Source organism: Anolis sagrei, chromosome 5, assembly GCF_037176765.1.
Source record: "Anolis sagrei isolate rAnoSag1 chromosome 5, rAnoSag1.mat, whole genome shotgun sequence".
Lineage (NCBI taxonomy): Eukaryota > Metazoa > Chordata > Lepidosauria > Squamata > Dactyloidae > Anolis > Anolis sagrei.
The window spans coordinates 53,716,071-53,741,141 of NC_090025.1; the positions used below are offsets into that span (position 1 = coordinate 53,716,071).

Sequence of the window (25,071 nt, forward strand, 5' to 3'; positions counted from 1 at the left end):
AACCCATGCAAATCTCTGTGTTTAAGATCTCCAGCTTTTTCATTCCTATAGGAATTAGAGTGAGAGAGAGAAAAGAGAGAAACTGAGAAGTGAATCCAGATGTAAGATTCGCAAGAAACTACAAAAGTAGCATCCTAAGGATAGTATAAAATGAATTTATTATCCAGAGTAATTTAACAGATAACTATGCATGGAAGTTTCATTTCCAGAATTTAAAAGTTTTCTACTCCCTGTGCAAAAGACTGGGAAAATGTGCTATAAACCATATATTATAATACCTTTTATTATTATGAGAAAATGTTGCATGAACTAATCAGAGACTGAGCCAACCCAAACAGGTATGCATGTACTATTAATGAGTTAACGTAGGGGGCTTCCAGACAGCACTAAATCATGGGTTTGAAACGGGGCAAAAAATCCCAGGACTTAAGAAGAGGTCCACATACAGACCTGTTGGTCCCAGGATTTCTGCCTCTATTGTCCAGATTTGATGCTTTCTTGGGAGATTTAGAGGCTCCCAAGATGCCCGCCGTGGGACTTCCGCTGGAAACTCTGGTGTTTACTTAAAACTTTCAAGATGTGGATATGCGGAGAATCACTGCAGTGAAATTTTGCAAAAGTTCTGTTCTTTGTTCTGACCAGAGAAACTGTACCCTCCAGACATTTCATGAAGTACCTGCCACACAAACAAAGTTTACAGGGTAGGACCACTTCTGCTGAAGTCAGCACTGCACAATCAAACAGGAACACACCCTTTCAAGCCAGGAACAGAACTTTCTCATTATTGACACTTTTTAGAGCCTGGCTGCCTGGCCATCTGGCCAGACAGATTTGGTTGTGTACTTGTGGCATCAAATAACAGGGTGCTGCTCCTGGGTTATACATGGCTGTTCCTGATGGCTAGTCTTATGAAAAGATGTACAACATTGACTGAGGGGCCACAACTTTGTCTCGTCCAAAGAAAATGTGCCCTCTACATGTTTCATGAAGTTTCTGGCACAAAAACAAAGTTGACTGAGGGGCCACAACTTTGTCTCGTCCAAAGAAAATGTGCCCTCTACATGTTTCATGAAGTTTCTGGCACAAAAACAAAGTTTTTGCCTTCTTCTTAAGTGTTACCTTCTTTTTAGGAACCAACCAATCAGGAACAAACATCTAAAACCCAGGAACAAACCCAGATTTAGAAATCCTGTGATTTCCGATTGCAGGGACATACTTATATGTGAAGATCTGCATATTCGGCTCAAAACTGTGATATTCCTGCACCTGGAAATCTTGCGGTTTTTGCCTTTTGTAGTGACTGCTTCCATGTTTATAGGGAACGGTGTCTGGCAACCCTCCTGTTTTCTGTGGAAGCTCCTGGGATAGAGGTACTGTCTGGATGGCCCTTAGGCCTAACTTGAGCTGAATATATCAGCCAAATATCGAAACACTTCCTGTCCTACATGAATTGGCTCTACTCTCATATAACCAACAAATGTCTTCAGCATCCAGATATATATTTAAAATAAAATGATAAAACTCCAATTAACAAACTATTCCATGTTTCATCAAAAGAATGTGTGGGTGTGCTTTATATATTTATACATATTCATTTACAAACCAAGGAAACAATTATATTGACTATAATCAAATGTTCCACACACCACTTCTCTGTGAACACTTTTTTTTCTTATGGACCAACATGAGATGGTTTCCTCTTAAAGAGTTTACTAGGGTTTTGTTGTATTCGTGTTAGAGATTTATGAGAGTAAAGAAAATCTGTGGCATGCTGTGTTGGTAAGATTATTTAAAATTTCATTTATAGCAAATATAAACAACAATCAGAAGTTCTTTCATAAGGTGATACATTACTTTTGCATCAGGAAATTATGTGTGTAATAAGGCATAGTTGTGCAGTGTTTTTGAAAGGACCAACAATGATGGGGGAGATAACGAATGAGCTTCCAACTTTTCCAAACTTGTACTTCTCCAATTCTCAGAATCACAGTTCATTTATGATTCAGGATTGAGTGTAAGCTTTGTATTCTTTTAAAATACTCTGTTTTGGTTGCACATAGTGTTTATTTCTAGGCAACTGCAACAAGCTTATAGAAACTTATCAGGGTTATTCAAAAATAAAAATAAAACTATTTTAAATTCTGCAATGGAAAAGCTCCAGAGTGATGTGTTTCAAAAAAGAATAAACTTGCATCTGTGAATTCCCAACCATTGAGGGCCCTCTAGTGTACATTAGCCAAAACAGTTCAGGAAATAATAAAAGAAATGCCTGGAGGTTTAGACAGTTTGTTATGGTTGCTAATAGAAGGACATTTATTAGGGTTTCAAAATAATAAGTTAAAAGTAAGGGTGGTGTTTTCCCTATCTGATAAAGAGCAATACTATAACAACGATTCCACTTCAACTGACATAGTTCCATCCTGATTTCCAGTTTAGGAAAGGGCATTTTGAATTCCCAACAAAACAGCTCTAGTGTGCTCACAAACCCTAAGTTTCCACAGGATTGAGCCATGGCAGTTAATGTGGTCCTCAGAGGCGGCCCTAGGTAATTTTCAAGTGTAAGCAAACAGTATCCCCCCCCCCCCCCCCCAACCAATCACTGATATATATTTTCTGTTCGTCATGGGAGTTCTGTGTGCCATATTTGGTTCAATTCCATCATTGCTGGAGTTCAGAATGCTCTTTGATTGTAGGTGAACTATACATCCCAGTAACTACAACTCGCATATGTCAAGGGCTATTTTCCCCCAAGAGCGCCCCTGGGCAAAATCAACTATACCGCGAATGCTTACTTTGCGTAATGGGTTGAGCCGCCCCAGGTGGTCCTATAATACCACACTGATAGTGTGAAAGTACTCCTTGTTCTTCCCTTGGTGTGAACAATTTATCATAAAGATATGGGATGTCCAAAGGGTTTTTTCTTTATATTTTATACTTGAAAGCGTGGACTTTCATTGTTAGAGGGACTCAGTAATCATCATCATCATCATCATCATCATCATCTTTATTTCTCTCTCCCCAAAGTGACTCAGGGCTGTATACCCATAAAAAGAGGCAAATATTCAATGTCTCAGGTGAGTACAAACACATCAAAATAATACACAATAAAGCATAATAATAGTGAGCTTACAACAAAGAATTAAGCATTGAAATGAAAATAAAACATAAGCAATCCAATAAGGCATAATTACCTAAAACATAAGTAAACATTACGACATACAATTTAAAATACAGTTACATTAAAATTGGCTGGTGTCAGTGTTCATTTAAGATGTATCGTGACAGCCATATAATACAAGTGGGATTAGACCAGCATTCCAAATGGTTAAAGTGTCTAAGTCCTCCTCCTCTCCATGCGCTAAAGTGCATAGGTGCATTTTTAGAAGTTTCTTAAAGGAGAGGATGGTATGGGGCCTTTTTTACTTCTTTAGAGAGGGAGTTCCAGAGATGGGGGGCAACCAGAGAGAAGGCCCCCTCTCTCATTCCTATTATCTATTGAGATTGGGTCCACCTAAATAGACAACTATTGCGAACACTCCATAAAACAAATACTCTGAAAGTAAGATGCAGTCTCCAGGGCCATCTTACCAAAGCAGTCAAAACTGAGAAAGGCGTCAAGCAAAGGTGCATTTTGACTCCACTACTATTCAATTTCTATATTAACTCTATGGTGAAACACTATACAACTTGGACAGTTGTTAAGCACACATTGTTTCTGAAGTATTGCATAGCTAGCTTTTATGATCATAAAAGAGAAGCTAGGAGCTTAATAAGAATAATATGTGCTCCAAACAATAGAATACTGATCTGTGTTGGAATTAAGGTCACATCAAAAGGTTGCTAACAATAGAAAGATCATTCTAATTTATCACACTAAGTCCAAAGTTGTCAGAGGAAAGTTAAAAGACAAGCAAGGCTGCTGCTGACTCAAAGTTTGAATCAGCAAAACTGCCAAACTCATGAATATCTGACAGTGTGCTTTTAAGTGACCTGAAGCTAGCAAACTGCATACCAAATAGTAGCTTCCTTTTCTTAATGATTGTGAGAATTTGAACAAGCAAGTCTATATATGCTTGCTTAGAAAACAGTCCAGATGAAAGCATCAAGCCGCCAACAACCTCTCTTGGAAGACGTCCTATTGAACAGATGTCATACTTCCATGTAGACATTTGGAAGCGTGTGCTGTTAGGACTGCAAAAACTGAACACAATGGAAAACGCCAATCCAAATGCATCAAAATTATTGTCCCTTATTTTCTGTTCGCTATACCAGCCTTCTTGTCTGGGGACAACTGGGATTGTAATTCAACATGTCCAATACATCTGAAAGATGCTAGGTTGGAGGAAGATTGTTGTAATGATTATATCACACTTTCTCTGTAGCCTTGACAGAACTCTGGTGTATAACTTATTCTGTGAAATCTTACTATTAAATGTGTTCCTCTCCAAAGGGATCAAGATTCATAAAATAATATGACAGTAGAATCTTAAGTTTCAAATGGGCTATGACGGTCATTTTGTCCAATCTCCTTCCATGAAGGAATACACTGAGAAGACATTTATGAGAGATGAGTATATCAATTCCTTGGCCATCTATTTGACTCACAAACAGCTATTACTGGGAGGGAGTTCTTCCTAATGTTTAGGTGAAATGTTTTATTCTAGTACTTTGAATTCATTGTTTTCGGCCATTAGCCTCTGGAGCAAGAGGAAGAATCTTGCTCCATCTTGTAAAGATAATACCTTCAAATAATTAAAGATAGCTCTCATATCACCCTTCTTCTGTTCTCCTTGCTGTTCCAGATAGACTTGGTGTCTGGAAGGTTTAGTATCTTAACCTCCTTCATCCAGACAAATTCCAGTTTGTCAACATCCTACTTGAATTATAGCATCCATACAGATTTCCAATGAATTCTTGCCAAAACTACAATGTAGGTATAGGCACTTGATATGAGATTTCATACCAGGTGGGACTTTATGGTCCTGTGGGGAAAGAGGTTATGCTAATTGTAGCAGCGCTACTAGTAGGATCTTCTATGGACCTGTTCATGCGGCCACCGGCGGCACTTCTCTTGGGTTCACTTTCCCTCACTTGCCCATCTGACTGGCCGGCAAGGTGATCACATGTAGGGAAGCTAGGAGTGTGTGTAGTGCACACAGCTTCCACCCCCCCCCCCCCCCACGGACCTGATAATATAGGAAGCTTTTCATGTTGTCAGGTCCATGGGGAGGAGCTGCGCTCACTACACACAATCCTTGCTTTCCTCCATGGGATTGGCCTGCCGGCTGGAAAAAAAAATGCATACCTCTCTGAAGAGGAGAGCAACTGCCACCAGCTGTGTGATGACGTCGTATATGAGACAGGCTTTTCCTGAGGGGTCAGACTAGGGGTAAATCTATACTATAAAAATTAATGCAGTTTGACACTACTTTAACTGCCCTGGCTCAATGCTATGGAATCCTAGTTTTGTTAGGCACCAGCATTCTTTGACAGAGAAGGTGCAATACCTTGTAAAACTACATCTCACATAATTCCACAGCATTGAACTATGGCAGTTAAACTGCAATAATTCTAGAGTGCAGATGTATCCTAAATAAACTACACTTTCCTCCCCATAGTGGTTGGTTGTCTGATGATGTTCAATAGTTCCCATCCAGGCCTGGCCAAAGTGACAAAATGGGGCTATTTTAGACTTATGTGGGAGCCCCCGGTGCAGGCAGGACTAAAAACTGACAGGTTGCAGATTCAAATCCGGGGAGAGCGCGGATGAGCTCCCTCTATCAGCTCCATCTCCCCATGCGGGGACATGAGAGAAGCCTCCCACAAGGATGGTAAAACATTAAAAAAATCCGAGCGTCCCCTGAGCAAAGTCCTTGCAGTCGGCCAATTATCTCACACCAGAAGCTACTTGCAGTTTCTCAAGTTGCTCCTGACACGGGAAAAAAAGCCCCATGTGAAGAGGTCCCTAGAGGAGGAAGAGCAGGCTTCAGAACACACCAAGGCAGCATATTCCTCTCCTAAACAGCTTTTACTGTCAGGAAATTCTTCCTAATTTTTAGGTGGAATTCCTTTCCTGCAATTTAAATCACTGCTCCATGTGTAGTCTTCAGAGCAGCAAAAAAACAAGCATCCCCCTCTTCACTGTGACATCCCTTCAAATATTTAAACATGGCTCTCATGTCTCTTTTCAGCCTCCTTTCCTTATATCTAAGCTGTTCCTCGTAAGGTTTGGCTTCCAAACTTCTGATCACTTTGCTCGCCGTCCTCTGGACACATTCTCCCTTGTTCATATCCCTCTTGAATTGTGATGCCCAGAATTGGACACAGTTATTCCAAGTGTGGTCTGACCAAAGCAGAATAGAGTGGAATTGTGACATTTTTCAGTCTAGACACTATGCCCCTCTATTGATGCAGTTAGAAAGGCATTGGTTTTTATGGCTGCTGATTCATCTTCAGCTTGTGATTTACTAACACTCCTAGATCCTTTTCCCAGGGCTCACCCATCCTGTATCCACATTTGATTTTTTCTGCCTGAGTGTAGCATCTTATATTTCTCCCTGTTGAAATGTACATTGAAATGAGTCCCCTTCATGGTGAGAAGGGTGGGGTATAAATGTGGTAAATAAATCAATAAATAAATATTTTGTTAGTTTTGTCCCAGCTCTGTAATCTGTTAATGTCATTTTGGATTATGATCCTGTCCTCTGGTGTATTAACTATATCTCCCAATTTGGTATAAGATGCAAATTTGAAAAACATCATGTGTATTGTATCGACCAAGTCATTGATTAAGATGTTGGATTGCACTGGACCCAAGAGAGAACCCAATGGCACCTCTCTCCAGGATGAGGAGGATCCATTGGTAAGAATCCTCTGGCTAGTTGACCAATTTATTCTTAAGTGATGAACAGTATTATTATCTAGGCCATCTTTCACAAGCTTATTTGTGAAAATATTATGGAGGACCCTATCAAATGCCTTACTGAATCAAAACATACTGCATTCACAGCTTTTTCATCTACCAAACTTGTAACGTGAGAGAGAGAGAGAGAGGGAGGGAGAGGGAGAGGGAGAGAGAGAAGGTTCATCTGGCATGACTTGTTTTTTAGAAACACATGAATGTGTCAAAATGAGTTTCTCAAAAATAAGGCATGCCAGACAAACCTTTCCCCCTCACCTATGATGCTTGGTAAGGTATAAAGCAGTAGCAAATAAGGGGCTGCATTCAAGTGCATAGATGCAACCAAGGAAACCATAGCCTGTGTGACCTAAGCAGGGCAGCTGACACTAGGATGCCTTGAAGGTCTCTCATTCATTGCTCGAGGTAGAGGCAGATAGGTACAATCAAATTGTACTGTTGGTGAGCTTCTTTCTTGGGACTTATCTCCAGCATCAGGGAGAAAGGTGAGCATGGTTGCTCAGTAACCATCTGAGAGTAAGACTACATTAAAGGAAAGAGGTGCTCCTCCTCCCTTCCCTTGTCACTATGTCCAATAACTCCTTTGCAGTGGCTCACATGGCTACCAGTTTGTTTCTGGGCACAATTCGAACTGCTGGTTATGAACTTTAAAGCCCTATACAGATCAGGTCCAAGTTACTTGGCTGACCATATCTTCTTGTATAAATCTGCCCAGGCTCGGAGATCCACAAGAGAGAGGCCCTGCTCTCCATTTCACCTGCTCTGTAAGCTTTTTTGGTGGGAACAAGAGAGTGGGCTTTCTTTCTCAGTTGCTGTCCCTCCACTCTGGAACTAGAACTTCCACTCTGAAAGAAAGAATGGCCTCTTCCTTGTTGTCCCTCCGGCGACAGGCTGAAACCTTTATGTTCAGGCAGTCTTTTAGAGAAGGAAGTTTATAAGATCAAGTCACGGGTGCTGTGGTTTTAGTTATAAATAATTTTTTACTTGGTTTGGGGGGGGGGGTTATACTATTTATTTTTAAATGCTGCTAATGTTTAATTCTTTTTTAATGCCTCTCTTTTTTAGGTTTAAAATTGTATATTTTGAGCCACCTTGAGTCTCTTTTTATAGAGAAAAAAACAAACCATAATACAAACCGAACATATCTCTCCTTATGAACCAGCTAGGAATTTAAGATCATCTGGGGAGGCCCTGCTCTCGATCCCGCCTTACTCGCAACTGCGCCTGGTGGGGATGAGAGACAAGACCTTCTCAGTGGTGGCCCCTTGGCTGTGGCACTCCCTCCTTGGGGATCAGCTCCCTTCCTCCTGACCTTCAGAAAGAGAGTAAAAACTTGGCTCTTTGAACAAGTGATTGGAAATGCAGTGGAATAAATAATTATGAAATAGGAAGAATGAATACAGAAAGACTAGACAATGCTGCTGGACAATTATTTTTACAGGACGACACTGGTGATGATATGTTTTTAATCGTTTTAATGGTTTTTATAATATTATATGATTTTTATAATATTAGGTTGAATGTTTTTAATTGTACTTTATGAATGTATGGCATCAAATTCTGCCAATTTCTGTAAGCTGCCTTGAGTCACTTTAAGGCTGAGAAAGGTGGTCTACAAATGCTGTAAATAAATAAGTAAATAAATAATCATAATCAGAGCCACGAGACACCGATAGCACTTAGGAGGCAACATAAATGTTGAATCAGGGCTTGTGGGCATGGTTCCAAAGAGACCTGTAGCCAGAGGGGGTGGTGGTTTAAGGTTTCAACTCCCCATCCCTGACTCAAAATGTTTCAGGTGAAAAAAACTAGTTTATTAATGAATTGGTTAACCAGTTAAAATTCATTAGTAAACCAGATTTTTTTTAACCTGAAACATTTCAGAGTTGGGTGGGTTGAACCTTTAACCCACACCCCTCCAGCTAAAGATTATTAACTGGAGCTAACTACAATCCCCCTGCTTAAACAGCTCCACTGGCTGTCGATAAGTTTCCGGTCCCAATTCCTAGTGCAGTTTATCACCTATAAAGCTCTAAATGGTTCAGGACCTGCCTGTCTTCATGACTGTGTCTTCCCCTACGATCCCACATGGTCTCTAAGATCTTCTGGGGAGGCTCTTCTCTCGTTCTCACCCCCGTCTCAGGCGCAGTTGGTGGGGAGAGAGGCCCTTCTCTGTGGTGGCCCCTCGGCTCTGGCAATTTCTCCCCAGGAAGATCAGGCTAGCACCCTCCCTATCCACTTTTCATAAGGAACTAAAAACATGGATGTTCCGCTGTGCATTTGATTGACAACCCACTTGACAGGTGGTCCTTAACTATGGCCTAAAGATATTACTAGTTGTACAGTAATGGAAATATTAGGCTGATAGATGTTGTATGCTACTAGATTTTTCCATGTTTGCTTGATCATACAGATCAATTCCCATTCTTCCTCCTTAGAAAAAGATGAATATACATCTCTTTAAAAAGATTTTTGAAAATGTTTGATGTATACTGATTATTGTGGTGAAATTAAGGGTTTGATTTTAGGTTCAATAATGTCTACTAGCCATTTTTTTATATTTCCTCATTTTGAATGGAAAGACGGGATCAAAAAGTATTAATTAATAAAATATTGTATTTCTCTATTTCCACTACTTGTAGGTGAAAAGACAACTTGAGTGACTGCTTGAGTCACTACTTGAGTGACTCCTTAAAGGAGTCACTTAAAACTCAAAGAATGGCGGTGGAAGGGTCGCTGAAAAGTTCTGGCTCTGCCAGCAGCCAGCAAACACAACCATCCTTCATTGCTTTTACTGCTTCAGCAGCAGCTGTCTTCTTTTTTGGGTCCACTTTTGTGTCAGTGAAGAAATTCGACGTCGGAGATGGTAATTATCTGGACTTTGACCAAATTGCTGTTGCTATACCTTGTACAGATCTAGATTTCATTGTTGATATTCTTAGAAGAAAGCTGGTGGCACTAATAGCTGCTAAAACAGACTTAGTCAAATAATATTATTGCAGAAGAGATTATTAAGCATTCAACATACCCTTTCAATACACTGAGTAGCTCAAAACGGAAAATGGAGGAGGAAAATGACTCAATCTAACATTTTATTTATCTATTGAAAACAAATTAATTTACATTTTATCATGAGCTTTCCTAGAGATGGATCTACTTTCGCATATGCATTGATGAAGCAGTACTGAAACCACAGGTTTTTAAGCATGACTAAAATGTTGTGGAGTCCCCAATGGTGCAGTGGGTTAAACCACTGAGCTGCTAAGCTTGTTGACTGAAAGGCCACAGGTTCAAATCCAGGAAATGGCATTAGCTTCCGCTGTAAGCCCCAGCTTCTGCTAATCTAGCAGTTTGGAAACATGCAAATGTGAGTAGATCAATAAGTACCGCTACAGTGGGAAGGTAATGGCGCTCCATGTAGCCATGCTGGCCACATAACCTTGGAGGTGTCTATGGACAACGCAGGCTCTTCAGCTTAGAAATGGAGATGAGCACCACACCACAGAGTCAGACACGACTGGACTTAATGTCAGGGGACAAGCTTTACCTTTACTTCAAACGTTGTGAGAAAATGCAATAGGATACAATAAGATGCAAATCTTTAGCCAGCTCATAAATCTTTAAAGAGCTATGTGAGCTGCTACAGGTCTTCTAAACCTTTAAAGTTGTCCGATGTGTAAAAACAAAGCATCTGCTTATCAAATGCCAGTTCCCTTAATGTCAAAGTCTTCCTCTTAGGAGATTTCTTTGTTATATATACAGTTGTAAGGACTTTTGTATAATTAATATATCTAGATACAACGAAACCATTATTTTGTTCATACTTCTGACAATGTACTAGAATGTGTATATAGAACTCTAGTCACCTGTTTTTCTTTCTAGTCTTTATATTTGAAGCCAGAATTTTCTAAAATGACTTTACATGACACAGTGGGTCAATAACAAACAACACAATTGTCCCTGTTTCCATTTTAAAAAAACCATGCCTAACTGTCATTGAACCTATTTTATAGTCATTCAAGACCAAATATTACATTCCAGAATCCAAAATGGTCCACATAGGCGGTTGTGATTGTGACATCTTTTCTTTCTGATGATTCGACATACACAAACTGTTTCATGCACAAAATTTTAAAATATTGTATACATTTGCCTATGTTTATAAGGTATATATGAATCATAAATGAAATTTTTATTGGACTTGACTCCTATTGCCAAGATAGCACATAATGTATACATATGGAAACACAGTTATTCTAAAATAGGAAAAGAATCCAAAATCCAAAACACTGGTCCTAAAGTATACTTTGGGGAAAAAATCTGGCTTCATCATCACAAAGTCTAAGCACTCTATAACATATTAAAAGTAAATGAGAATATGTAGCAGTCAGTTAAAAATTTTCTATCATGCTTAACTCATTTATTTGTGTTTTAGGGATGTTCTTCCAGTGGGTTCTGTGTTTTGCCATCTGGACAGTAGGTGCAATTGTTCACTTAATCCAGAGATCCCCTATATTTTGGCACCTTGCTATGATTGGTGGCTTTTTATGGGCTACAGGTAATGTTGAACAACTGCTAATTCATCCAAATAATGCACATGTTGTAGCCTGGCAAGCATCCAATGAGCTTTTTGAGTGCTCAGAGGATGAGGAAAGGGATGATGGGTCGCAACCTGTAATTTCTGGGGCACCTGTGGAAGATAGCAGGGGCCTGGAGAGAGATGGTTTGAAACCTCTAGGCTGTTCACAGGCAACGGGAGAAAATGACATCAAAATACCTCAGAGTGGCCTTCAGAAGGAGAATGTGGGAGACAAAAGGTTTTTCCAGATCTGGTCGCCTTGAAATTAGGAGGCAGAATGTAAAACAAAGACAAACTCGTTTTTCTCAGAGGATAAGAGATAAGGAGAGAAAAAGCAGGTGTGTGTGAAGTGATGTCATGGGAGGGAAAGAGGCCTTTTAAGTGGTTTCTGGGCTCTCAGATCTTTAGTGGGAACAACACTGTAAAAAGGGGAAACGGCTCCCAGATTTTAGTCCTAAGTTCCTGGTTCTTGTATTTCAAGATTCTTGGTTTGATTCCTGTTCATGACTTCGTGTTCTTGGAGGTTTTGCCTTTCTTGTGTTCCTGTTATCATGTTTATGAATATAACTTTTCAACAATAACCTGCTTAAGGATTTTTTGCTTTGTGTTAACACAAGTCTCTGTGGATTGCTTTTCGATGACTTGATTCAAAAACTGGTGAACACTTGATCTTGTTGGGAATTACTTTTTTTATATTTTAGCTGCTTCTTTTTTATTTGATTTTTTTCCTTTTAGGCTAATTCCTTAATAAACTTTTACTTATTGGATTATCTGAACGTTGAACGGTGTTGGGTAAAAAGATGTTGTAGGCCTACAGTGAATTACAGGAGGACACTTTAAAAATTGCAGGGATGTTGAATCATTTATGTACGAACTGAGAGCAAAAAAAATGGAAGGTTGTTCTTTTATTCCTTTATCTTTCCCTGCAAAAGCTGGGGGGAAATAATCTGGGGTTCCCCATCTTCCCAGTAATTGTTGTGTTTGTTCACATCACTAACTGTAATGTATTCATTCAGGCACTATGTCCTATTCCTGTATCTAGCACCTATGTAATTTAACACAATATTTTTGATGTATTTTAATTGTGATATATACTGTATTTCTCACTGAGATTCTAATAGTTAAATAGCACCTTGATATTAATATAATTGTTTGGAAAAAGTCAAACAAGTGCAGCTGTAATGCATTCAAAACATTGAAACTATTTTATATGTATTCATGTTAACCAGGGAGAAATTAATAAAACAGATGTTTTAATAGGGATTCATTTGGGATCTTTTGCATATTGTCAGAACACATGTTGGATGGAGGGGCATGACTGCATAAAGCAATGGAACTCCATAACAGAGAAAAAGATGTTCCTGGTTGACCTTTATATGGCCACACATTGGGCACCAAAGTGTCTATTTTCCCCTTAAACACACATACTGCATGAGGATGTCACTCGTCAGAAAGTAGGGAGATACTCACCCCTACTTCCATATATTGGTATGTGTTATACCAACATATGGTATTGATAAATTGTTATTCTTCAGTCTATATGAGTTAGAATCATAGAATCATAGCATTGGAAGAGGCCACGTAGGTCATCTAGTCCAACCCCCTGCAATGCAGGAGCAGAACAATCAAAGCACTCCTTGCCATTGGCCATCCAGCCTCTGTTTCAAAGGCTCCAAAGAACAAGCTTCCACTGCACTAGGAGGCAGAGAGTTCCGCTGTTGAACAGCTCTTATGTTCAGGAAATTCTTCCTAATGTTTAGGTGAAATCTCCTTTCGTGTAATTTGGACCCATTGCTCTGAGTCCAGATCTCTAGGGCCACAGAAAACAAGCTTGCTCCTTCTTCCTTATGGCATCCTTTCAAATGTTTTATTTATACACGGCTATCATGTCACCTGTCACCCTTCCCTTCTGCAGGCTACACATACCTAGCTCTTTAAGCCCATCCTAATGGTGGTTGTTATTTTAGTCCATTAGTATTATCATAATGAGTATTGTTGTTGCAATAATATAGCTATGAATATTGCATTAAGACTCAATGGATTTTGTTGTTCTTTTCACCCTGTGCAGGTAACATAATGGTTGTTCCTATTATAAAAACCATTGGGCTAGCCCTTGGTCTCTTACTCTGGGCTTCTTTCAACATGCTTACTGGCTGGGCCATCTCAAGGTAAATACATTCATAGAATCATAGAATTGTAGAGTTGGAAGACACCACGTGGTCCATCAAGTCCAACCCCCTGCCCAATTCAGGCTTAACGTTCTGCTCACATCTTGGTTTCAGGGAGCTATGGATTGGTTCTCTGCAGACTTCTGAAATGAAAGAAAAAGGCATTAGTGAGCCTACTTTCAAATGACAATATATAAGATTGATTAATTTGCTGAATTAGCTGCCACTCTTCACTATTTTACTCTTTATTATTGTTGCATATTAATCTTTTTGTAACAAACATGAATCAATAAGGGCAGCACAGAATGCAAAGAATAAGAAGGCAAACAATTTCACATATAGTAGATCAGATCCAGATATCTAAGCTTTCAGAAATGTATGTATATTAAATTTTCTATTCTATGTACCAGATTTACTCAAACAGAGATACTGTGTCATTAGAAAATTCTGTACACAGGCAGTCACTGAGATGCAGACATCTGACTTACATCCTATTCATTGTTAAGAATGGGAGTGAGACAACAAGAAGCAAAAGGAAATCTACCCCTAGGAAGGGAAACCCATTACTGGAAGAGTTATCATGGGGAAATTGTGTCTTCACTGAAGTTTATTACCAAGCCTTGTTTCCATGACAATCCAAAAGTGAGGTGAAGTTTTCTGAACAGGGGCATCATAGATAGCAAGATAAATGTCACGGGTGTGTTAACCCTTCTTTATGCTATCTACCTGAAAATATACATATTTGATTGGAGTTACATTTTAAAAATGTAGATGTTTTGACTTACATACAAATCCAGTTTAAGAAGAAACCTACAGAACCTATCTCGCCTGCAACCCAGGAACTGCCTGTACTGTCTCAGTGGTCCCCTCAGTATTGTTTGCCTGTGGACCTCTTTCTTAGTTTCACTTAATTTTGATTTAAAAACAAACAAACAATCGAATTCTACTTTTGGTTCACAGGTTTGGTTGGTTTGGACTTGACCCAGAACCAGTTGAAAACCCTGTATTAAGCTATGTTGGAGCTGCACTTTCAGTGATCAGGTAGTTGTTGTTGTTTTGTTGTTATTTTTAAAAATAAGTTTTGTTCTTAATAACTGTACTATTCTAGTTTTTTTTAAAAAAAAAACATAATTGAGTGAAACAATGAGTTTTGTGTTTCATGTGGTTTTCTTTGCAGCATCATCATGTTCCTTTTCATAACAACCGATGACCAGAGTTCACAACCTACAGAAGAATGTGATGTAAGTTCCATTTTCATATTTTAAATACCGTATATACTCGAGCACAAAAAAACTGGAAAAATGAATTGACTTGAGTGTAAGCCAAGGGTGGGAAATGCAGCAGCACTTGGTAAATTTCAAAATAAAAACAAATACCAATAAAATTACATTAATTGAGGCATCAGTAGGTTAAATGTTTTGGAATATTTACATAAAACTGTAATTTAAGATAAGACTGTCCAACTCTGATTAAACCAACCTTCAGTATAAATGTGCTTACGTATCCTTCCAGTAATGATAACGAGAGTAAAATAATAAATGGAGTCAAAATAATAATAGAATAAAATAATAAAGGTAATAATAAAAATAATAAAGTAAGATAATAAATGTAATAATAATATTAATCAATATAGTAAAATAATAAATGTAATAATATTAATCAATATAGTAAAATAATAAATAACCTTGACTAGAGTATAAGCCGAGGGAGGAGTATAGCCTTAAAAAAGGGCTGAAAAACCAGGTTTATACTCGAGTATATACAGCATATGCTTCAGCACTGAAAGAAAGGCTTTAGCTTTATTCAGATCATATGCTTTCTAAAGCTTTGTGAGGAAGCTATAAGACCCCAGCATTCTTTTTTTCCTGCTTCATGTTAGATTCTCTTCAATAATGCATGTTACTTCATGATTACAACACGATGATTCCACTTTATATGCCATAGTTCCATCCTATGGAATCCTTGATTGGCAATTTAGACCCCATCTACATTTCTATAAAATCCAGTTTTTGAATGCAGATTGTCTGCTTTGAACAGAATTTTGTATCAGTGTAAACTTGTGCTATCCATTTTAATGCAGATATTTTGCATTCAGAAACCAGATTATGGGGCATTTGGCATTCTCAACAAGGGTGAGCTAGTGCCTAATGAAATGACAAATCCAGATTCCATAAGAAGTCATGGCAGTTTAACTGGAATTATAGTGCTATAGTTGTGTATTGTGAAATGACCTTGGAACTGATCTTCAGTGTCACATCAAATACTGGAGGAGACACATCTCTCATGACTAGCAAATGTCAACAGCCAAATAATCCAGTTTGGAATATTTTCAGAAATTTTAGACTCAGTAGATTTCATTTTTTTATCAACAGCAAATCAACGCCTGTGAACGTGGCCTTTGTCAACAGCCAGTCAAAGCAGATGAAAAAGGAACTGATAACAAAAATGACGAGTCCTGGGTGCAGAGTCTTTCTCCTCTGCAAAAGAAAGTTCTGTATGTTGACCATGTGCTTCTGTTAAATTTCTCTACCATGTTATTTTTGGTGACATTCATTTTCTGGTTAATTTTATAAGGCAACAGAATAAAACACTTGTAACTATCCTATTACAGTAATGAGAACCTTTGACATCTCTTTCTGGGAACCCATCAACATTTTTTATATATTGCTATGTTTTCTATGACAGCACTGCTCAAAACATACTGAATTTACCTTCTCTTTTTTCCCCTATAAGTGGCTGCTCTCTGGCTATCATCGCAGGGATATTGTACGGCTCTAGTTTTGTGCCAGTCCTTTATATCAAGAATCAGAGCAAGAAGAATGCACCGGGCTATGAAGGAGCCAGTCAGAATGGTAAAGACCAATCAATACTTGTAATAATAGTATCCAGAGAGAAAGACATAACAGTCCATTGCAAAAATGTAAAAAGAAGTCTTATAGCACCTTAAAGATTAAACTTCAGAGACTACATTCCACTTTGTAATGAAGCACAAGGCCTTGTATTAAGGCACAATACTTTATGTTTAAAAGATATGTTTGTGTCTGTATGTATGTGTGCCATCAAGTCACCTATTGACTTACATAGAGAAGACATTATTATTATTATTATTATTATTATTATTATTATTATTATTATTATTATATCCCACCCCTCTCCCCAGGGGACATGAGGGCATAGTTTGCGGCCTTCCTGGACTCCTGGGTACATTTTGGAACATTTTGATTGGGGGAAATTTTATTTTGACCCGTGGGATTGGAGGGTTCAGAGCAACTTCAAACATGTGGAAATGAACTCTGCATTTCCTAGATATAATAGTTGGACTTTGAGAAGCAAAATCATAATGGGAGCCACAAAAGATTATACCAGGGCCACATGCCGCCGCAGGTCGTATTTTGCCCATGGCTGAAATATAGTATTTACAGCCATTGTGAATGGTGTTTATGCTCACATGCAAGCTGAGTGAAGCATCTAATTCAGAAAAAAACAGAGAAAAGCAGAAGACGCTTTATATGGTCTTCTCCAACCTGATGCCCTCCTCCAATGGGGGAGGATGACTCCTGGTAACTACAGTCAGCATACTAGCTGGCATGATGTCCAGTGCATTCCATCACAGCCAGAGGAATTCTTCATATCAATGCATTTGTGCTTAGGATATTCTTGCAATGCTTGATGAATTAGTTGTGTTTGTAACATCCTTATGTAATTCCTGAATACGTTTCCTAAATGACTTTACACACATTTTGATCTTTTCTTTCAGATTTAGATTATGTCCCTGCACAATGTGTTGGTATCTTTGTTAGTAGTACCATCTACTTTTTATTGTACTGCGTAGCAATGACTGATCGTGCTAAACTCCACCCTAAAGCCATAATTCCAGGTATTCTCAAATATATTTTATCATGTTTCTCTTAAAAGAATGCATAATATAACTGGCGTATGTTGCTGCAGTTTTGTTTTTTTTTGTGATGGGGGGAGGGGGGCTGGTGCCAGCCTAACATGGGAAACATCCTGTGTTGGGGGAAAAGTATCCAGTGACAGTTTCTTCCCATTTGGAGGTGGGTCCTTGGCTGGAAGTCACACGACGTCATGTGTTGTCCAGCATGGGACTTCGTCCAGTAGACAGGGTGAAGGCATCCTAGGATGCTAAATTCACCCCATCTGATGAGGTCATGTTGCAGTGAGGGATTCAGATCCTTGCCACACTGAAGTATACCATTCTTAAAATCACCAGCTATCTTTTCAATTAAATGAAAAAATTGCTATCCTGCAGATAAGCCTTAAAAGCTACTGAAAATCAAGAGAATTTTAAATATTATTTAATTCTAGCATATAAAACAGAAAAATGTTATAATAGAAGGCATATCCTCTATAAGTATGCTACCAGTTATGTCATATGGCAAGTAAAATTGTTTTTAAGGTAGCAACCTCATTTCTTGGTCCTATAAATGGCTTTTGGAACATAGGACATTGCCTAATACAAATCACACAGTTGCTCCATCTAGTCCAGTATTACAATTTCTGGCTAATAGTAGATTTTAGAGGTTTCAGCTCCGAGCTGGCATGGTGGATGAAAGCAGTCTGGTTCGGCACCAGTAGACACCACCCTTTCAATTCCCCATTGTGTCCTTGGCTGAACAGGAGACATGAACACCTGGTGGTCATTACTCGCCACATGAAATGACATTGGCCTTTTTTGAGCTATTAATTTTGTCCCGTATTGTTGGATTGCGCAATTGCAGTTGTGCATGGAACAGTTCTCTTCAAAATAAACTCTGTGACAATGGTTCTCAATTTTTGTTTAAAAGAAATATTTTGGATTTCAACCCAAAGTAGTCAGGTATTCTGGGATTTGAAATCCAAAACACCTATAGAAGGTCTGAGTTTTTGAAAATCCCTGTTTCATGTAACATGCTGGACTCTGTGGTCAATGTCTAGAATGATCAAGACTAAATGTATGGTATCCCAGGATTGGTTCAAACAATACCAATATATTCTGCTAGCTCCTGCTTGAATTGAGTATTGACTTGTTTGTTTCCTTGTTTGTTTACTATGTCTATGAAATGCAAATGCTATAAATTCATTTTCCGATGTCAATCTTCATTTAGTTAAAATGGCACTGTCTCTCACTAGAGGGGGATAGCAGCTGGCTCAGGGAAACTAAAGTAGAGTTTTCAGTGAACAATGCAAGAGGGCAGATAGTTTCTCTGTATTTGGGAAAGGGGAAGGGTATTATTAAGATGTAATCAGGCCAAGCCTATGACAGAAATGGGGAGGGAAAATAAAATGGTATGTTGTAGAAGAGAGTGTCACTTGCTGCTTGACTGGACCCTAAATAGAAACAATCCAAACTGCAATTGTTCAGATCCCATGAAGATTGAATATAGTGATTTTATTTTTGTCAGGTTTGCTTTCTGGTGCATTGTTGGCGTTGGCAAGTTGTGGCTGGTCAGTTGCAAATCGTTACCTCACTTCTGTGGTCAGCTTTCCAATAATCACTGCTGTAAGTTTCAATAAAATCATAAATCTGTCTGTAAATGAGGAGTGGAGAACATGGGTTGTATAGTTTAGAACTAAGGCAGGGCCCTAAATAGTTATTTGAAGGACTTCGATATTTTTCTATGCCAGGTAGGGCATGCAAGTTTTTTCCCTGGGCTACAACTACTTTTTGTGTGTTGGCTGAGGAATGATGGATGTTTGTCCTACGACAAATAGCTTCCCTGAACTGAGACATGCATATTTCTTACTCCTACCTCTTAATGTGGAACTTCCTCCCACAGAATAGGTGAAGTGTTTGGAAGAGTAGGTTTTCCCTAAAGCTTCGCCATGCCCTGTTTTGGAATTAAATGAAAGATTTTCCTATCTCCAGCATACCTAATCCTTCTTTCCATTTTCTTTAAGATTTATCTGTTTGATTTGCTATCACACAGTAAAGGCATCCTTTCCCCACTGTCTTCTTTTTAAAAAAACAAAAAACTTCTCTCTTTGTAATCTCGGGAGTTCAACTTACAACCAAAAAAACCATACAACAACATGTTTTTTTTTTCTGTTAGGAGCAACTTGAGAAACTGCAAGTCGCTTCTGGCAACATGTATAGAAAGGTTATTGTTACGTTCTTAAAGGAGGGAGGGGGGAAATGAAGCTTTAGCTCTCTTAAATCTCTCTGCTATCCTTTTGATAGGCAAAAGCAGCACAGCAGGAGTTTCAGAGAGACAAGAGTTCAAAAGGACTTTTATGACCTGACACTGGAAGGGGGGGGGGGATGTTGAATGAAGAAGTTTGCTAAGGTTGCAGAGACACTAAGTCCAGGATTTGCATGCTTGCTATTTTCTCCTGAATGTTTTGATTCTCTTATTTGCTATACCTCCTCAGTCCCAAAACGTTAATGGCGGCAGAAAGGAATCGATTGTGCCCATCTCGGCTCCTCCCTCCATGATGACATCATCGTTTTATTTACAAACGGTCAATGAAACATTCCCATCACATGTTAAATTGATCGTTTTTCCACAAATTCCACAGGAAATTGCAGAATAAGTAACTTGCCAATCAACTCAAGAATCATGGGAAAACCCACACTTTAGAAACGGCAAGATACCTCCACCCCACATTTGAAGCTTGCATCGTGTGAAGGGCACCATTGGTGGCAATTTCTTAAGTGTATAGAAATGCTTCTTTGTGTGTGGTGAAGTCTGAGAAGTTGATTATAAGGAAGTATATATATTAGGTTCTGTTCTGCTCTGTAGATTCCGTTTTCCTCATTTCCTTATTTTATTATGATAATATGTGATTGCATTTTTAAAATGTAATTCTAGCTGGACCACAATGGAATTTGCAGTTAGAAGCCATGGCTCATCCGAGACACTTTTGCCTAAGGCAAAGGCCCTCACATCCATCAGTATAAATAGACAATTCAATGTAAAGAAACTGTGTTTATGATGGAGCAATGCCCTTTGTGATGCATAGGGGCCACTTAGGGATGTCAAAGAGACTATATGACACACACAGTTTTGTTATCCAGTGACATCAAGTATAATAAAAATGCAACAATTGAGATTCTGTAAAGAGGCCTTCTGCTACTCTCTAGTATCTGTTGCTTGAGGCATGAAAGCACATTAGATGCCTAAATAAGAAAGAAATCAACTTTATCCAGAGAGTTTCCCTACCAAATTAATTGCAGAGTGGGATGCAACAAGAAATTAATCCCAGAGAAGCCTAAATATCTTTGAACAATGACCATGTGGAGAGGGTGTGCTTTAATGAAGACTGATTAAAGAACTGTGATGCTGAGGAAATGGCTTGACTATTCTGCATGAAAAAAGCATCAGTTGTAGAGCTTGTATGTCTTATCTTCCCCAAATAGATGCACTCACATAGTTCACAGTGGGGGTTAACATTGTGCTTATTCCATATACATAGGTGGTACAGTTAATGCAAACTGACTTTAGAAATGTAGAAACAGACATCATTCATCCTATATATTTTATCTACTGACAAAGGAAATTGGGGGTACTTTAAGTCATTTTGGGCAAGTTTTGCTGAAATCAAACCTGATGATTGCAAAGACATCCTCAGAGATGTTCTTGGTGTTGGACAATAGGATACAACATGACACACTATTGTCCAACAGCCAGAATTGGACCATTGGGATGTTTTGTACATAACCTATGATCATGGCTGAGACCTGAAGTAAAGATCAGTTTTGGCTTAATTTGGGTGCATATTGGATTCAATGGGATAGAAAAGTATTATGGGAAACTGATGACAACAAAATATAGACTTTACTCATCCTTCTGAAAGTTACTTTGTTGTCTATACCATTGGAAGTTCCCATGATATTACATGGAATGTGCAAAAGAGTCACTATGGGAAGGAGGGTGGGGCTTCCCATGGACATCTCTCTTTTTTAATGTTTTCATTTGTTAAAATACTTAATCACACCTTTTCATCGTACAGCCTTTTCAATGGACAACAACACCAAAAAAAGATGTTGTCATAATAGGAAAATGGTCTTCTTATGCTCCTGAGCTCACTTCCTTTTGCATAGTGCTCACCACTTTATTATTATTCACCATCAAAATACAATCTGTGGAGATTTAACAATAACAAACTGTGAATTATTGTTAGAGCCATTGGAATGTAATGATTTGAGATCTGGACTACAATTCTGGAGAGCAGGACTCAAATTCCCACTTAGTCATGGAAATTCACTGACCTTTGCCATAAACAAATCTTGTCAAGAAATCCTGTGGCAGGTTTGCCTTACAGTCACCATCAATCAAAATGACTTAAATAATACAACAAAAGTGAATTGCTACAGCCGTGAGTTGTTGTGTGGTATCTCTACATAAGCAGGAGCTGAGGTGTGCTTCCAAATGGACAGTGACAAACTTTTACCTAGTTTTGAAGTATGTCTGTACAGAAGCATTTGAATTCCACACACATTACTGTGAGAGCTAAGCCTATCTACCTTTTCTGTCAGCTCTTTAGATGAAAGCAAAAGTTTCTTCATTTTTGTCCAGAACCTTTTTGCAGGATTGATTCATGCTTTTGTTTGTGTAATTAGTTAATAATTCACTGCACAATTAGATTTTATTGAGTGCATTATGAAATTTAAATTAGATTGTTAAATATGAACAAATAATATTTTATTTACTATGTGTTAAACATGTCCTTATAGGGCCCTGGCTTTATTGCTGCAGTGTGGGGAGTTCTGATGTTCAGAGAAGTGAAGGTAAGGGATATGGCATCCTGAACATACACCTGTCATCACAGCCATATCTACATTTGAGGAACAGTGCGAAGATTGGAAGAGAGGAAGCCCAACTCTCTTGTACCTTCTTTCCACCCATTCATTTTGACTTTCCAAACCATTAGATGGAAGTTGTTATCAGAACTCACCTTGCCGAACATTACCAAAAGTTAGGGAAAAGTCTGAATTCTGCCTCAGCATTTGGGTTTCTCCTCGACTTAGGGTAGTAGCCTACATGGAATCAGCTGAAGCTGTTCCCACTGCCTTCCCATGTTTCCAGTGCTCAGACAGCCTGGAGAAATTGGATTATATTCCCCTCTGCTCCATGTTGAGGCAGCAAGCACAGAGAAGGGAAAAGGAAGACGTGGAGGGATTTCCCCTTCTCCATTTTCCCTTTGCCTTCACTGGGGAAGTGAAGGGAAATATGTGTTGTGACTGGACACCGCTGTGACATGGGGTCACTTAGGATAGTTGCTCAGTGGCACAGAACTGAATTCGGACTACTGAGCTATGAGAACTCCCTCCCACATCCATGACACCTGGAGAAGTCCGTGTGGGGAAAGCTTTTGAGCCAATCAGGTGACTATCATGATGGATCAGCCTTGAATTGTCAGGGTAGATGTGCCCTTGGACCTAAGCTCTTTGGGGCTTTAAATGACAACATCAGTGCTGATCTGCAACATAGTGAACCATTCTTACCTTCACTAGCATCCAGATGGACACACTATGCACCAACACATATTTCTAAACCTTCTTTAAAGGCAGAGAATACAGCATGATTGTTCAGGGCACCTTTCACACGACAGAGTTATATTTTAACTGCCATGGCAGCATCCTATGGAATTCAGAAATAGATTTTTAGAATTCTGTGCCAGATAGTTCTAGTGTGTCACCAAGCTACATATTCCAGAATTCCATAAGTTGTTGCAATGACAATGACAGTGCTAACATAATGTTATAACTGTAAAGGTGTGAAAATGTCCTAACTTAAACCTAACTAGCATATGGGCAATTGAGTCAAGGTAGCAATTGCTATCCAACATATCTGCAGCAGTATATTTGTGTAATGCCATTTCATCCACACAATGATTCAGTTAGTTAAGCAAGGCAAAGGAATAGTGATTGATCCAAAATCAAAAACTTCATAGCTCACCCGGAGTGCAACGACAGGCTAATTTAATAAGCTCATGTAATGCAGTTCATTTGGCTAACTGGAGGAATGTTGTTCAGCTACTGTATGCCTATACTAGGTATAGGGCAGATGGACTTTAATTTTCTTATGACCTCGTCAGATGGAGTAATTTTTGGTGGCAAACACCAAATCCTCTATAGTTTTGAGACAGGGCTCACCAGCTCCCATCCCACAATGTAGAACTACTTCCATTGGGGCTCTGTCAAAAAACTATAGAGGATCCAGTATATACCGCTTCTGTGGAAATGCAAGAGGCTTCCCATGTTCAATTGGAACCAATGGGGGGAAGCCAGGCAGTGGGCACTTCCCCCCATAGGATGGAATGAGGGGGTAGCTGGGCAATCCAGGACAATAGATTCTCTATGCCCCACAGCCAGATTCGCCATTCCGGTGGCCAATATGATTATGTAATTATAAAACATGTACTGATAAACCAACACTGGTATGAGTCTCCTGATCTACAATGTGATGCAGATAATGTCATGTTATATTTCTTGAATCTCTTGTATTTTTCTTCCTTGCTTTCCCCTTTCCAACCCATTCTATATTTCTGCAGGGACTGAAAAACTACGTTCTGCTCATAGTAGGATTTTGTTTCATTTTGGCTGGATCGCTTGCAACTGTATTTTCCAAAGCCTGAAGATAACATCACTTGAACCAGCAGATGGCACCATCAGTTAATAACTTTGGTGTGAAAGAGTGTGTGTGTGTGAAGTTATATATGAAGCATGAATGTTGTATTCAGACTTGTATACTATCTCCAAAATATCTTATTATAAGTGTGTGTAAATAAATACTGTTATTCCAAAATCCAAAGCCTTTCTGATCTCAAACATTCTGTATAAAGAATACTTAACCTGTAGTTGTTGTTTTAAGGAGAACAAAATATTACATCAAACCTCACAGAATTGGAGACAACAGTATGACCTTTCTATTCAAATAACATATGTTCCTGAATTTACCATGGAAATAGGAAAATGCATTTAATAGTCAACTCTATTGACATTAATGACTTCTGCCAAAAGTTACCACAGATCAAACATTGCTTTTTGAATTTCTGAATATTTTTAAAGCTGCGCATAGTTAAATCTGTCAGGCCTGTAGCGAGGGGGTGGTTTTAGGGGTTCAAACCTCCCCCCCCCCGAAATGTTTCAGATTTTTTAAAAAAACCTGGTTTACTCATAAATTTTAACTGGTTAACCAAATCCTCATGCTAAGTCTATGAGATGCAAAAAATTAAGAGTCCCTCCACAACTGTAAGCACTATCTCAAGCAAGTATTGACAATTTATTCACACTGTCATTACTTGCAGCAATAGCCAATGTAGCGAAGCAACCAAGTTGAGGGGGGTTGGGTGTTCAATGCTCTCATTAAGGAGGCCAGACTTGGTGGAGGTGGTTGACAGGGGTGGAGCTGCAGGCTATTGAAGGTTGCTCTGCCCCCTGCTGTGCTCTTTGCTTCAGTGTG

General features: G+C 38.9%; 1 pseudogene; it reads left to right on the forward strand.

The window, feature by feature from the left end:
* Nucleotides 1-11,354: 11,354 nt before the first annotated feature.
* Nucleotides 11,355-24,250, forward strand: LOC132777256 (transmembrane protein 144-like; annotated as a pseudogene).
* The last annotated feature ends 821 nt before the right edge of the window (nt 24,251-25,071 follow it).